This window comes from Lutra lutra, chromosome 5, assembly GCF_902655055.1.
Source record: "Lutra lutra chromosome 5, mLutLut1.2, whole genome shotgun sequence".
NCBI classification, from domain to species: Eukaryota; Metazoa; Chordata; class Mammalia; order Carnivora; family Mustelidae; genus Lutra; species Lutra lutra.
The window spans coordinates 95109361-95124363 of NC_062282.1; the positions used below are offsets into that span (position 1 = coordinate 95109361).

General features: G+C 41.4%; 1 long non-coding RNA gene across 1 annotated transcript; it reads left to right on the forward strand.

Moving 5' to 3' along the window:
• The first annotated feature begins 456 nt into the window (after positions 1-456).
• Positions 457-8660, forward strand: LOC125099657 (uncharacterized). The gene is made up of 3 exons (XR_007127311.1): positions 457-547; positions 628-744; positions 8573-8660. It is a non-coding gene; the product is annotated as an uncharacterized LOC125099657 (long non-coding RNA).
• The last annotated feature ends 6343 nt before the right edge of the window (positions 8661-15003 follow it).

Consider the following 15003-nt stretch of genomic DNA (forward strand, 5'->3'; position numbering starts at 1 on the left):
CCCTCACCAAAGCCCTACAGGATATCTTTGTCACAGGTGCTAAGAGTTTCATTAATCCCTGTGCAGAGTTATTTTCAATGGTGTACTGGTAAAATGGAAAGAAACAAAAAAACCCTGATTTGTAGCATTTGCAGATTTCCATGGTGTAAATACCACAGCTGACTTCAAGCCACCAAAGGAAGCCCCAATATACAACTGGTTATTTTTCCCATTCTGTTTCACAGTGAGCTAAAAGCTTATATAGTAACTCTTGCACGGGCACCAAAGAACTAACAAAAGCTTTTAAATTTTTTCCAAGAACACAATCTTCATATGTATTTCTATTTTATGTGATTACTTCACGTAATTTGGTCAAGTTCTAAGTTCTACTAACATCCGCATCCTATGTTTTTATGACTAGTTTGAATCTTTAGATTCTCTTTCAACAAAGTTTTCCAAAGCCACTTGGCTCATGTTTATTTTTCCCTCTGCCTGTCATTTTTGCCTCAGTCATATGTCCAACTCAAGAAGCAACCACATCTCACAGAAAAAAAGTAGGGGGGAGGAAGTAAGGAAATGTAATTACAGTTCTTTGAATTATTTCTTATAAGTGATAACATACCAATTCATCATTTAATTTTTTTGAAGGTATTTTGGGTTGGGAATAGAGAATCCTACCTGGAGAGAAAAGAAGACTGGTTTCTAATTAAAATGCAGACAGGAGTCTGGTCTCTCTCCACATCTGCTGGAAATTATTCCTTTAAGGTTAGATCATGGTATTAATTCATGTTACTTGTTCAGCAAAAACAACTTCTAGAGGCTTTCTCCTCAGCACTAGTCACAAAGAAGGTATTCTTGGGTCTTTTAGGAAATTATAGCCTTTCATCTTCATGATGCCAAAAATAGATAATTGTTGCTAAAGTTCTGATACTTTTTATTAATTAAAATAGTTTCGAGAACAGGAAACTCTTAAGTGAGTTTCCCATTTTTTTTCTGCATTTAATCTAGTTGGAGGTTTAATATTCAAATTTTTAATTGAAGGGTATCATGTATAGAAAATAAATGACTAAAGTAGAATATACTTTATGGTTAGTTTTCAACAGTTATGAGTACACTTAAAATTTGTGAGTTTCCTCCTTTTTTTTTATGAACATATAATGTATTATTTGCCCCCGGAGTACAGGTCTGTGACTCATCAGTCTTACACAATTCACAGCACTCACCATAGCACATAGCCTCCCCAGTGTCCGTCACCCAACCCCAGCAATCCTCAGTTTGTTTTGTAATAACAGTTATACTTCAGTGTTCAGAACCCCTCAACGGTTCCCCCATTTAATTCAGAGTAAAAGCCCACATACTCACAGTAGCTATCAGACTCTAAATAACTGCCAGCCCTCCCCCATAACCTCTGATCTCCTCTCTCATTATCCTCCCCCTTGTTCACTTATGCCAGCCACACTAACCTTCCTGCACTTCCTCAAATGAGCCAGGTGTGATTCACCTCAGTGCTTTGTACTGAATGAGCCCTCCATCCGAAACACTCTCCTCAAGATGTCCAAATGAATATGGTGAGTGCTGTGAAGTGTGTAAGCCTGACGACTCACAGACCTGTACCACTGGGGCAAATAACACATTATATGTTAATAAAAATCATTAATTTTAAAAAAAAAAAAAAAAGATGTCCAAACGGCTAACTCCCTCAGCTCCATCAAGTTCCTTCAAATGGCACTTTTTCAATGAGGCCTACAGTTATCATTCTACTTTAAAATGCAACCCATCCCCTCCCCATGTGCTCAATTTTTCTAAATTTCCGTCTCCCATTATATTCAACAATACGATAAACAGCTAAGCACTTTGCTTTATTCATGTATTTAACTCTAGCAAGCAACCTATGTAGCAGGGGCCCTTGCTATCATTTCACAGATGAAAAAAACTAAGCCTTACAGAGGTTTCTTACTTATTATTTATCATCCAATCTCCTACCCTTGAGTGCCTTACCTGAGGGCAAGAATTTTTGTCATTCTAGTTTACTATTATTCCACTGCTTAGAACCATGTTTAACAAATAGTAGACACTTAATAAATACTTGTTGAATGAATAAATCAAGCAGTACATTTTAAAAAGCATGCAATATAATGTTATTCCATATTTTATCATTTAATATCCCCACCATTTCACAGAGTTAGAACACTTCTACACTAAAAATGAAAGAAGGATTCAACCTCAGTTCAGGGACAGCACTAAGAGTTGAATAAATTTAGCTTTAAAAAAAACCTTACTACATTGTCTTTTTCTCATTTTAACCTAAGGCACTTTGTCTCAATGGACATTGATGATCCACAGACCAGTTTTGAGAAACCACATTTCTTTAGGGAAACACACTTCTACCCATATTCCCTGAGTACCTGCTCTTTTTTTCCATTAGTTTTTTGTTTTTTTTTTTTTTTGGTAAGATTTTATTTATTTGACAGAGAAATCACAAGTCGGCAGAGAGGCAGGCAGAGAGAGAGGGGGAAGCAGGCTCCCTGCTGAGCAGAGAGCCCAATTCGGGGCTCTATCCCAGGACCCTGAGATCATGACCCAAGCCGAAGGAAGGGGCTTAACCCACTGAGCCACTCAGGTGTCCCTCCATTAGTTTTTTTTATTTAAGTTCAACTAATGAATATATAGTGTACTATTCATTTCAGAGGTAGAGTTCAGTGATTCATCAGTTTTATGTAATACCCAGTGCTCATTACATCACGTGCCCCCCTTAATGTCCATTGCCCAGTTACCCTATCCCTCCAGTAACCCTCAGTTTATTTCCTATGACTAACCACGAAAAGACTCTTAATCATAGGAGTACCTGCTATTTATAGAAAGTAATATCTAACGCCCGAGATTAGAAAGAACTGAGGGCCAACATGTAATGTGTAGAAAGTAAGGCTATAAGGTTTCAGAACTGCAACTGATTTAATGGGCAAATGATATAACCTCCTAATATCTGTTTTCTTTTCTCCCACATGGGAACAATAACAGCTGCCTTTCCTACCTAGCTGACACAGTCAAAAGAAAGAATAGACAAGAAAACTGGGCTCTTACAAAGCTTATAATGATAACAGAAAAATTTAATGAATAATTTATGCCAAACACTCTTCAAGGCACTTTATCTATAGTAACTTGTTCAATCCTTATAAACAACTCTATAGAGTAAGCTCTATTATTATTTCCATTTTACAAATGAGGAGGAGATCTGAAGCTTAGAAAAGTTAAATAATTTGTCCAGGTCACACGGTAGAGGAGCTAGAATTCAAAACAAGAGTGACTCCCAGAGTTTCTGACCTTGATAACTAGGATACCATGCCTCTCATTCCATAAGCCAGATTGTTTTATGGTATAGGTTATACTGACCTACAGAGTTTATAATCTAGTGAGGCAAAAGGGGAAGACAATTCCCAAAAATAAAATACAACAGTGATTTCATTTGAAATGAATTATGTATGTAAAAATGCTGGTATGAACCAAAATTTCAGTTTGGTGGCATTAATCTAGAACTGCTTCATGGCAGAGGCAATTTTGACCATAATTTGGAAGGAAGGGAGAACATGGCATCAAAAAGACAGGTCATGCTTCAGGTGGAGAGGACACTGTGCAGACAAGCTATTAAGATAAATGCAGGAGACAGCAATGTGTCTACCTAATGCCAAAACATCTGGTCAATTCAGTTAAAAAAAAAATCTCTATCAATGTAGTGAATTTCTTCAGTCAATCCAGATGTTTGGCATCTTGTAGACAAAACATCCAGATGATTAACTGAAGATTTGACAGAGTTGACTGGATTAACCAGATGTTATAGCATTGTATGGACATGGTGTCAGGACATTTGCTTGGCTGGAGTGGAGTCCAGCTTTACTGTAAAGGAGATAATGGCCCAGGCAATGAAGGGGACTTTGGAGCAGAGGACCTGGAGCTTAGATTTGATGCAACTGGGAGCTGCTGGAGGAGGAGTGTGATGGAAATGATGCTTCAGGAAGAGGATTCTAACAACTCTGAGAAATTTAAAAAAAAAAAAAATGGTGAGAGGAAAAGTTATAGACAGGAAAGAGGATGTTAGGACAGTGCAGGTGTGTGTGAGGTAATTAGAGCTTGGACCAGAATCAGGCTTGGGAAAGCAACAGGAAGGAGAGGATCTGAAAAACATTACAGAAAAAGAACAGGAAGTCATGATGGCTAGACAAGGGAGTGAAACTGCACATCACCCTAAGGTTAGAAGTGCTGAGGCCTGGGAAAGCAGCTGCCTTCAGCCTCAACACAGTAGTAAAGCAAGAGGGGATCCCCAAGAGACTCGTTTCCTCAACCTCTATTTCAGAGGCCATAGCCAGGCCCATAGGCAGAGGGAACTTGAATGACAATCAGTCTCTCATCCTCAAATGTTTATGAGCCACCTACACTGATTTCCCTTCAAGTCCAATTTAATAAAAGGATTGAGAATGCTGGATTCAAGTTGTCAGGTAGACATGATTTCAGTGAAAAGCCTAAAAAGATGGTATTTTAATGGTATTTGCTTTCATGTAGCATATAATGTAAACTTAAGATATATATGGGTATGAGCAAATTAGATGAATTGAGATTATGAAATTTATACAACACATATATTACTTGACAGACATTCTAAAAGCCTATTAACAGAAACAAATTAATGGCTGAATCCAAGAAGGTACAATATATTTTTTTAAATCCTTAATTTATGAAACCTTGGAATATTCAACCCTTGGTTTAGATATTTTGCAGATTTTTTTAAATTCCAAGTATCTTACTTGATAAGAATCAAGTTTATAAGCAGACACAAATTCCAATCTGTTAGATTCAAACTATGCTAGTAGTATAATAGCTTGCTCATGTGTATTAAAAAAAATATTCTAAATATCCACACAATTCGGGGTTTTACAAAGTTGCAGTTTCAAATATTTACTGCCCCAGGCTTATCAGCCTACACACCCAGGTTTTCTTCAACTACTTCCTTGTTCATTTCAACAGAGAAAGAACCTTCCATAAAAGTTAATCTCTCTTTGTTCATGGTTTGGTACAAAACTGAGAATCAATCTCTATCTCTCTCTTCCTTCCCCCCTCCTCTAATCAGAGGAATAAAACAGAATGTTAGATCATAAATGTATGAACGTGTTTCAAAATCACCCTGGAGGAGGCAGGGCGTCAGGACTCTTGTTAAAATCAGTTTCCCAGGTCTGAGAAATGACGAGTCCATTGATCTGAGGTAGGATCCCAAGAAGCTACTGTTTTTTGCTTGATTCTTAACAAAAGTTCTCCCAACTAATGCTGATGTCTGTTTACTGAAAATTGTACTTAGATGTGCTGCCCTAAAGCAGAAAGGTTGAGAATGGAAAACAACTATTGGACATGTGAATCCAAAATGGTTAAAACAGATCTAACTTTTCTTAACCCAAGAAATCACATCCCTCATTATTCCTTTATGTAATAAGCTCCAAGTAAATTCATTTGTCCTTTGATGTGCAGAATTTCCCACAGAAACAACATAAAGTCAAGTACACCTGTGCAATCAACCTGAGCAGTCTAGAAGGCAAGGAGGGCAGCTTGTCTGTTCTCAGTTCACAGCACTTCCCACTAGAGCCCTTCCTGAACACAATGTTTACATGATAGGGAAATGTAACAAACGATCTTAGTAAGTCTCTCTAGGGCTCCAAGGCTAAGTGAGTCACTTATTTATCAAATAGAAAAAAAAAGCAGTTGAGTTCACTGAAACAATCGGTAATTTATCCAGGTATTTAATACATTTTTTTAAGATTTTATTTATTTATTTGACAGACAGAGATCACAAGTAGGCAGAGAGGCAGGCAGAGAGAGAGGAGGAAGCAGGCTACCTGCTGAGCAGAGAGCCCGATGTGGGTGATCCCAGGACCCTGAGATCATGACCTGAGCTGAAGGCAGAGGCTTTAACCCACTGAGCCACCCAGGCGCCTCCAGGTATTTAAATATAACCTTCCCACAGCCACCATTTTATAAGAAATGCCTTGAAATTAGTAGATAGCTAATTGATTTTTGCAAAAGGTAAATGAGTGAAATGTTCCCCATCATAATGTCGAGATTAGAGTGTTTGTTCTTTACATATAATCTCTCAGGTGCCACTTTTTTGGCAGCACCAACTATACTATCGTACAAGAAAGATTAACAGGTTTTTTTCCAGTACTATAACTCCATTTGCCTTAAAATCAACTCATTCTCTTAAATCTTCTTCCAAGGATATATGGCAGAAAGTAAATTGGGAGAATTTTGTTAGAAGTCATCATTACCTAAGGTGTCACAATTGAAAGTCAACTTTACTTTTTATGTGCTTCAAATGATGCTTTTGAAACACATCAAGGATATTACAAATAAGCCAAGTGGTTTGGACTTCAGCAGCAATTCTTTCCCACTTATCCTTTCTCCTGCCACTTTCAAATCTCATCTAGCAACCACAGAAAATGATCTCATGCCCAAGTGGGAGAGAGTCAGGACAGGATAAGATTGCAAAAGAAAACGTTCACAAATGTTCAAAACACAGAAAACACCTGCATTCTGATGCAGGCTAAAACAGAGAGAAAGATTTATTTCCAGGATCTCCTTCTTATCACCCACATCAAAATATCAACCTTCAAGACCGCCATCTTAACCACAGTATTGATAAGGGTAAAATAATAAACACATCCTCTTCAGAGTATTTCACTGATTCCATAGCTTTGATATTATTTATAGCATTGAAATGCCCTTTGAGTACTGTACTTTTTTCCCTCAGGGTCATTACTAGCCCATACGGTACATTTGTGTGAATTAGAAAAAGGCACTCATTCCCCAAGACACTTTACTTCCACATGTCAGAAAATTGTGATAACACACTGACTTTGTTTGAACAAGACACTTCACCACATCTGCAAGAAAAACTGAGATGATAAATATCAAATCTAGGTTGCTGGTGATGTGAATCATGTCCCCTTACCCTTGTGCAATGATCAATGGCACAACCTCGAGAGACAGCTAGCTCTTCCTTCTCTTCGCTTTCACTGCCAGGCTTCTCCATGTGCTAGCCAACTCAAGTGGTCCTGAGAACCTTACTGAAACTCTAGTACAATCATCACTCATGATATTCTTCCTGCCAAATTTAAATCTACCTTCTTGGAATTCTTCCCTCCTACTTCTAATCCTGATTTCTCTTTCTCCCTTTCCTCTATCAATTCTTGTTCTGTTTCTGTTTCCCTTGGGCTCTGTTCTCAGGCTCTAGTTCTGAGGAATCTGGTCAATATTCCCTGAGATAAGATGGCCTTTGGAGCTAAGTCATTTTGCAGGTGGAAGCTAAAAGGACTGCCTATTCCATACAACTTAGCCTTTACCATGTCACTGCATCCCATAGCAAATATCCCATTAAATACTTGGCTTCCTATAAAACTTGGGGCACAGGACTCTAGATTCAGTGACAAGACAATAACCTGCGATTTAAGCTATGAGATGGAGAGGCCCATGACTTGTTCAGGAAATGGATCTGGAAGTTCAGACCCTACAGTAATGAAACAGACTTCTGTAAGCCACTCTCCAGGATCACAGCTCTCTGCCTCTGGCCTTCCAACATTCTGCAGCACTCTGAGAAAGATGATTTTTCACCAAGCCTACAATTCAATAGCCACCAAGATGAAGAACAAAGACATTCTCTGCAGCCCCGTAAGCTGTATGAGTAGCTAAAAAGTGTCTCTCCACAGGCTAGGGACAGTGCCAAGTTTAAGAATGAGATCTTCATGCCCTACCAGGCTGGGGGAAAATCATGTTCCTGAATGACATTCTACTATGTATGGTCCATGACCTGCCTCCAGATCCTGGGTAAACCCTCTCTGTATGCATAATGTAAGAAACTATTTAGTGCCTCTCTTTAAAGAAAACCTTCTCTCTGCTAATATGCTAGTATGGAAAACATACTCTCTCTCCCCTCTTCTCTCTCCTTCTCCCTCCTTTAAATAATGTAAGACTATGTCTCCTGAACTTACTGGAAAGAACTACATGAAGAGGTGGCCCATTTCAAAATCCATGGTGACCAAAAAAGTCTTCCAGCACCTGAACACCCATTCCCTTTGCTTTGTATCTATCCCACATTATCCTCACTGTTGGTGAGTAAAACCGGTCCCATCAATAGGGGAAAAATGTTTTGTTTTGTTTTTCTACAAGTGCACTTTTTCTCCAACCATCTTAGGTACAAAAAAATGAAATAAACATTGACCTAAAAATGTTAAAGTGCCTTCAAGAACCAAGCAGTATTTTTCCCCCTTTTTGGCCAATATGATGCAGGCAAGGTCTGACATTTTCAGTGAAGTGTAAAATTACGATAGGGCTAAAAAAATAACCTTAGTGGCCACTGGCCTGACATGAGTCTGGTCAAACCTTAAGGAAACTCTTCCAAGATAGGAATTAGATGCTTCAAAATTTGTTGGAATATGGTCAACAGAAAAATAAAATTTCAAAACCTGGTTTACTTGCTTGAAGGACCTCCATGAGGTAGACTCTATACAGGAAACAATTCCATCTTCCAGAGTGAATATTCACTCATTTTCTTTTCCAGCCAGGAGTTTGTAAGAAGCCAGCAGGCAATGCAGCCATGTGGTAATATCCTTCCCACTGCCAAGATGGATTAATGCTGGGAGAGCTTACAACTGGTGAGTAATCAGTAGTGCTTGCAGACCCTCCAAGATCCCCAAGGTGTGATTATTTTCATACGTAGATTTCTGTCATCATCCTCCAAAGGGTGCTTTGTCATTTCCTTACTCTTCCCTCACTGGACTCTCAAGCCCACATTACAAGGACGACATAGTTTCCAAGTCATTGCCAATCTCCTTCTCAAACCAACTTGGTGAGCACTTGAGAGACACTGCTAAAATGTGAAGGCTATATTAACAAAATTATACTAGGTTTTTTTTTAATGATTCTGGAAAGGTATAAAGAGTTGCTTATTAAAATAGGATTTAGAACCCAACTCTCCTCTAGGCCCACTGATGTGGTTATTATGCACCTACTTAATCCTCAGATTGATATCAAGGTGTCAAGGAACTATTAAGATCTCAGGCTACGAATAACCAAATTGAAACAACCACTCCGGGACACACAGGTGGCTCAGTTGGTTGAGCATCCAATTCTTGATTTCAGCTGAGATCATGACCTTAGGGTCATGAGATGAGCCCTGCATTAGGCTCCCCCCTCAGCAGGGAGTCTGCTTGGGATTCTCTTTCCCTCTGCCCCTCCCTCTGCTGGTGTGTGCACCTGTCTCTCTCTCTAAAATAAAAAAATAAATCTTAAAAAAGAAGACCCCAATTAGATAAGATGTGAGCTTTCAAACTCATTGCTCTTTGCGTATTCTAGCATTTACCATCATTCATTACTAAGTTTCTCTTAACCACCACCTCACTCTTTGACTTGGATTCAACCCCACTATGGGAATAAACAAGCCTCTGAAATGAGACATCTCACATCAAAAGAACTCATATTCTGCAGGCATAGAGCCTTATGTTCAAGATCTGTCTTTGTCATCAACTAGCTGGGAATCCTTTGGTGATTCACCTAAACTCTGTGTGCCTTGGTTTTCTCATCTGTAAACGGAATAAATGGCTTACCTCAAAAGATTGTTGTGAGGGATTAAACTGGCTCATTCTTGTAAAGTGTTCCATAAATGCTAACTACGACATCATTTGTGTTAGCAATTATTATTAATATTACCATTACCTCCTTCAGTCAAAGCTTCCCAAGTTTAGAATTCTTGTCTAAGAGTGAGTTTTAGGTTCCTGTAAGCTTTAACGTGCAGCTCTTCTCTGCTGGTAGAGGTGGGAATCAAGCAGTGGATGCTCAGAAGCGGTACAGCTACTTTGGATTCTCCTGTTACTATCCCTCTCCACTGGTTGTTCCCTGACCTGAGTCCAACACCCTTCCTCGGGGCTTAGGGACCTGCAAGTCTTTGCTTCCTAGTCACTCAGGAGGTAGGTACCTCTGTCTGTCCCTTTCCCAGATCCCCTCAGCTCTGAGTCCCAAGTCTTAAGGTCATATCCTACAATAATGGGGTAATTTTGGCAAACTGGGCCAAATGTATCTCCAGAACCTCATAAATTCTGATCAGCAACTCCAACCCTAGGCACACCATATTGCCCCTGATGCACAGTAGCCCAAGTGATAAACCAGTGGCCCCGCCTTTGCTGATGGCAGAATCTGCCAAGAGTTTTGAAAAACACAGATGTCTGTCCCAATACCAATTCCAGAAGTTGCCTGGGGTTTTTAAGTTGCCTGGGTAATTCTGATGATAACTCCAGTTTGGGAAGTTCTGATTTTAGCAACTACCAAACATCCTTATCTGTTCTTTCCATGCCTTGCAACTGCATTATCTTTTCTGAACTACATAAACCTGCTGCTGTTTCTCCTAAACCCTGTTCATTGTTGACTCTGGTTACTATGAACTTCAAAAAGGTCATAGGCACTCAAGGTGCCAATTACGGCTTAGGTACCTTCCTCCATATCCCCATTCCCTTGGGTGCAAGAGACAGAAAAGATACCGTATTTGAGCCAAAGAAATATAATCAAGAGAGCAGCACAGTTGTAGCAGTGGCTGTGTTAGTGTCAAACAATGGATGTGTTCAAAAGATTCAAAGGCCTGAGACTCCAATGTTGATCAAAGGAAAATTAAAACGCCTTTCTCCTTGCCAAGGCATCCAACCTGATGCAGCACTGAGTGTACTGGTGAAGTTCATAAAACAACCCTAGGGAGACCTTCGTTTTGTAAAAGGAAAGAAAATAGGCGCCGACAAGCCTTGACGTGTTTAAGACAAATCAGAGGGTCAATTTGTGTTTGTGGGTATTTTGAGGGGTACCAATTCCGCTCACCTGGACCAGAACACCAGCTCTAGTGCCACTCACCTGCAGGTGCCAGGTGCTTTCTTACACACTGCCCACTGGTGAGGTTCGCTGTTTAAAATGTGCCTAACCCAGCAGACGACAGGTGCAGGCTGGGGGAGCTGGGGCACGGCGCTGCAGGGCGCCAGACAGGGCTCCTTCAAGATTGGTACAAGGCCAAGTTAGCGTGAGCGTCCGCTGTTAAGCGGCAACGCGGTGAATCAGGCAAGATGGAGGCATCCGCACTCCGCTCCGCACGACCGCTCTTGGCACTCTTTCCAGCATTTCCTTCTGGGCAGAGCCCAGTAGCTTCCCACTTGAAACGCTTCAAGTCTTCCCCCTGCTTGCCTGGCCTCGCCCAGGACTCTTTTCAGAACTTGTTACAAAATCATTCGTACGAGGAATGTGTTTCACTGCCCGGTGCCTCTACTGACATCTGTCTCCCAGAGTCCTTTGATCACTCTTCTCTCAAGGGCACAGACAACCTTTTATACACATTTTCTCTCAGAGGGTGTGAGAACTTTCTCCAAGGAAAAGTGAGATCTCGGCCAATGTCTTTCCACCACGGTCACAGTCAACTTTCAGGTCCGTGCTAGTCGGTTCGCGACCACGAATCAAGCAGTATACACAGACTCGCAGCCCAGAGAGAACCGGCCCAGGCGGGCGCGAGGCTGGCGACGCCGGCTACGCCGAGCAGGTGGTGCGCCAGCGGATGGAGGGGTCGGCCTGCAGGCTGCGCATGCGCCACCTGCGCAGCCAGGGGCGCGGAGCGTCCCGGGCGGCGGCGCGGCGTGGCGGATTGGATTGCCGCCCGGTAGCTGCGCTGGAGCCCGCGGTCGCTCTTGGGGCACCATCTTGTGTCCCCTCGACCAGAGTTCTTTCTAGGGATTAGTCCTGAGTTCGTGATTAATCAGCACTTTCTGCGTTTCTCGGGATGACGTCATCTGCTCGGAGATAAATCTGAAGCTCCTGCCAGAGCAGGATCCTGTGTCCCGGAGGCTGTCCCAGGAACCCCTCCCGGCCCAGGCAGCCACCGCCAAATCCTCCCTGAGGCCCTGGAGCGCTGGGTGCCCGGCCACAGCGCCCCTGTCATTGCTTTTGCTCACTGATTAAATGCAAAAGCTCAAGGTTTTCTTTTTTCATAAATTATAAAAGGTGGAAAATTACCTTTTGGAAAATTATAAAAGGTGGAAAAGAGGGAAGGAATCACCCAAAGCCTCATCTTCAGGGCTCAGTCTGTTAATTCTGAAGCATTTGTGTCCTTTTTTTTTTTTTCCTGCCTTTTTTTCCCCGACAGATTTTTAGGCTTTAAGCATTGCTCAGCTGCAGCCATGTTATAAATACATTATTTTGTATCCTACCTTTTTTTTTTTTTTTTACTTAATGTTGTAGCAGAAACATGTTATGCACTTTTAGCAAACGTTGCATTAAAGCTCATAAAAAGTTTCCTTAGTGGATGTATCATCAGTTACTTAAACATAATTTCAATTTATAGGCATCTATTATGTCTAACTTTTATTGATATATGGACAGTGGGTAGACCATTGCTGCACCATTCCCCATGTTTGGGGGTTGTTGGTTGGTTGGTGGAGCACACAAGCCCCTAAGAATTTTACCCAGTGTATGTTCAGGAGCCAAATTTGGAAACTTCTGCTCTTTTCCATATTACTGATGGTAGAGAGTTAGGATAGAGGGCTGATAGGGCAGATGAGTTGGATGAGCTTTTTTGCCAGAGAAGTGGGATGTCACAGGCTTTGCAATGGACTTGGAAGTTTAGTGGCAGAGAAGGATACATCTCTTACACAGGTGAGAAAAAGAGATCAAGGAAAAATAGTAACCTGGCACACAGAAGAAAAACTCTCGAGGTCACCTGGGTGGCTCAGTCAGTTAAGCACCTGCCTTCAGCTCAGGTCATGATCCCTGGATCCTGGGATTGAGCCCCACATCCGGCTTCCTGCTCCGTGGGGAGCCTGCATCTCCCTCAGCCTGCTGCTCCCCCTGCTTGTTCTCTCTGTGTCAAATCAATAAATAAGATCTTTAAAAAAAGAAAAACTCTCCATGAAGATAAGTGGCTGATGATTTTTAGAACACTGATGTTGAACATTCAGTTTTAATTCTGTCACAAGCTCTACTGTAGTATTTGGGAAAATCCTTGTTTCTTTCTCTTATTTAAAAAAAAAAAATCAGAGAAATTCAGAGAAAGAACTAGTCCTAAGTGAAGGAAGAGTAATACCACTTAGTGCTTTTTCTGCCTCACTGTGATATGCCCCTCTATAAAGAGAGACTGGCATGTTTTTGTAAGATTCCAGATAAGCAAGGATAAATGAAGCCAGTGAGCTATCCAATACTCTGCGAGCTCTGCGAGCTCCTGCATATACCTAATTAATCTCCTGCAGGTCACCTTGACTGAAAGTTGTGGTAGTAGAAAGAGATGGTGGGAGAAAGGCTGGTGGTGAGAATATGTTCAAGCTCCCAGGGCCTTTTTTCCCAGAAGATTTTACACATTCTGTTGTTAGTCTGCTTAGTAAAGGGCATGCAATGCTAGTAGTTATGTGAATACCAAAACACGATAGGTCCCTGGTGTGCTTGGAATTGTGATTGTCTGTAACCCAAGGGATACGCAGGAACAACCAGCTCTTGGCATCTCCCTCTGCATCTCTCGCTTTGCTTGGTCTGTGGAGGTTTTCCCTTTACGAGAGAAAATGTGGCACAAACTGTCTCTAGTCGAGCCAGTTTTCTCAATGCTATCTGTGCAGAAAGCTAGACCAACTGGCAACGTTTTCTGTCTTGCTTTAAATGCACAGCACAAAGCAGGCCATTTGTGTAATTGGCATATACTTTGCAAAGTAGCTGTCAGTTCTTTTTTTTAAGATTTTATTTATTTATTTGACAGAGATCACAAGTAGGCAGAGAGGCAGGCAGAGAGAGGGGGAGGGAAGCAGACTCCCTGCTGAGCAGAGAATCCAATGTGGGGCTCGATTCCAGGACCCTGGGATCATGATCTGAGGCAAAAGCAGAGGCTCTAACCCACTGAGCCACCCAGGCGCCCCATAGCTGTCAATTCTTGACCCATCTGAGAACTAGCAGTGAAACAGTGATGTAACTTCAGAGGGACAGAGACAGGCCATAGTGGCTTTCTTTTCCCTCTGAATCCAGAAGAGATGCCTGCCTTTCTCCCTGTCCCCTTTGCAGAACAGCTTTCTCTAGTGACAGCGCAGCCATCCTCCTCTTTCTAACCTACTTGCCCCACCTCTGTGATCTCCACCTAGAGAACTGGTCACATCTCCACAGGGTGATATTTGCTCTGAGAGTAGAAGAAAGCCAGTCTTCTGAGGGTGACACTCCAGACACAGCTGCCAGCAACAAACCGACCAGCTCCCAGATCTCCAAATCTGCTCCTCTTTGTAGTACCTAGGGATTCTCATTTTCTGGAGGATGGTTTTCTTTTTGCTACCCAGCTCTAATAGGATGGGGAAAAAACAGCTTCATTCTCATCATGTCCACTGAGGTTAGTCCCTCCCGGTCTGGTCTCTCAGCATCTCTTTCTCCAGGTCACAACATTCTCCAGGCTTGCTAACCCTGCTGTGTTGTGCCTGTTAAACTGTGTTACCCTTGCTAACAACTTGCTAAACCTGCTGTGTTGTGTCTGTTAAAAGGTCACCTGCTTTTTGAATTCTTTCCATTCTCCTCCCAGTTATTTGTGATAGCCTCTTAGAAGCTTAAAAATAACATTTATTTCCCCAGTGGCTTTGTATATTTCCATTTGGCAAACTGTATTTTGTTCCATGTGTTTCTAAGGGAACAGAAACCAAAATGGTTTATATCCTACTTCCTACAGTGGCCTGACTGATGTTTTGAGGTTAGAATTGTCCTTCAGCCCAAAGTGGGTACACCCAACTATAAGCTGGGCCTTGATGAAGAAACTTTATAAACTACAAAGACAATGGACATTGTTTGGTGGTTGGAAAATCTGCTTCATTGTACTTCCTTTAATCAAGCAGCGAAATTTTTAATAGATAGATTCAAGCCACTTTGCATGGATATGATAACAATATAAAAGAGAGTTGCATTATAATCATGAACTGTAACACTGTGTCCCATTGTTAAAATAAAAGTGAGGGC